This window comes from Triticum dicoccoides, chromosome 7A (assembly GCF_002162155.2).
Source record: "Triticum dicoccoides isolate Atlit2015 ecotype Zavitan chromosome 7A, WEW_v2.0, whole genome shotgun sequence".
In the NCBI taxonomy this organism is placed as follows: Eukaryota; Viridiplantae; Streptophyta; class Magnoliopsida; order Poales; family Poaceae; genus Triticum; species Triticum dicoccoides.
In genome coordinates, this window is record NC_041392.1 from 113,968,086 (window position 1) to 113,969,960 (window position 1,875).

The following is a 1,875-nucleotide window of genomic DNA, read 5'->3' on the forward strand; positions in this document are numbered from 1 at the left end:
GCCCCCTTTCCGCCGCCCCAGCCGGCGGGCAATGGGGGAGGCCGTCGCGGCGGCCGCCGGGGTGGCCGCAAGCAGGGAGGCGGCGGCGGCGGTGCTCAGGGAGGAGCGCCACGCCAGCAGCAGCCGGCTCCTCAGTCGGCGGCCCCGTGGTACGCCCGTCAGAACCCGTGGACCGGCCTCGTCCATGCCTATTCTATGCCGGTTCCACGGGCTCCTACTCCGGGTCTTCTCGGCACTCGGCCTCCGTCACACCAGGCGTATTACGCCGCGCCGCAGCCCTATGCGGCACCCTACGGGCAGCAGCCGCCGACAGGCGGGCCGCCGCCGCTGCCCCTGACGTCTGCGCCATCTCTTCCGCCGGTGCCATGGGACCCAGCTCTCCTGGCGGCTCTCCACACCGCCCCTTCCCCGTCCAGCTACACCGGCGGCGGCGATTGGTACATGGACAGTGGCGCCACCGCTCATATGGCGGCGTACCCCGGTAACCACCATACTGCCCACCCTGTCCACACCTCCAACCGCATCATCGTCGGTGACGGTTCTTCTCTTCCTATCACCCATATTGGACATACATATTTTCCGTCTAACTCCACCCCTATCTCCATGTCTAATATTCTTATTTCTCCTGATCTTATTAAAAATCTTGTTTCCGTCCGTTCTCTTACACGTGAAAATCCGGTGACCGTTGAATTTGACGACTGTGGTTTTTCTGTTAAGGACGCTCGCACGCGGATGGTGCTCCACCGATGTGATAGCCCCGACGAGCTCTACCCGGTTCACTCCGCTGCCTCCACCACTTCCGCCGCCCCTGTCGCTCTCGCCATCGGAGTGGACCTCTGGCACGCTCGCTTGGGTCATCCTAATCATGCCACCCTTCGCCACATACTTCGGAGTTTTTCTTTCACGTGTAATAAGAACGAGGATCACTCGTGTCATGCATGCCGTCTTGGCAAACATGCTCGTCTTCCGTTTAGGGCTTCTTCCTTTGTTGCATCATACCCGTTTGAGTTGATTCATAGTGATGTTTGGACATCTCCTGTTGCAAGTAATACGGGCTTTCTTTATTACCTTGTCATCCTTGATGATTTTTCGCATTATGTGTGGACCTTCCCGTTGCGCCGCAAGTCGGACGTTATCTCCACTCTTGTCGGTTTCTACTCTTATGTCCGCACGCAGTTTGGCCGGCCCATTCTTGCGTTGCAGACAGACAACGGGAAGGAATTTGACAACACCGCTGTGCGCGATCTTCTCGCCACACATGGCACGATTTTTCGTCTCACTTGCCCGTACACCTCGCAGCAGAACGGTCGTGCTGAGCGCATCTTTCGCACTCTTAATGACTGCGTTCGGACTCTTCTCTTTCACGCCAATGTGCCTCCGCGCTTTTGGCCTGACGCTCTAGCCACCGCTTCCCTCCTCATAAACATCCGTCCATGTCGTACTCGCGGGAACTTTACACCTCACCACCTTCTCTTCGGTGCACCCCCCTCTTATGAAGGGCTTCGCATTTTCGGCTGCCTGTGCTACCCTAGCATCGCTGCCACTGCGCCTCATAAGCTCGCACCCCGCTCCGTCGCCTGCATTTTTCTCGGCTACCCACCTAACACTAAGGGCTACCGCTGCTACGATCCAGTCTCTCACCGTGTTTTCACCTCCCGACACGTTTACTTTGATGAGATGGTCTTCCCGTTTCAGCAGCAGGCACCCCTCGTCGTCTCATCACCGCCGGCCACCGGCGGCCCATCGACGACCTCGTCAGGTGGACGAGCACGCCTGGTTCGTGGACCGCCTCTGGGCTTTGGCGGTCTACGGGCCCTATTGCCGGCGTCCTCCACGGCCGGCCCTGCCGTTCCGGCCGGCGCCCCGCCTTCACCC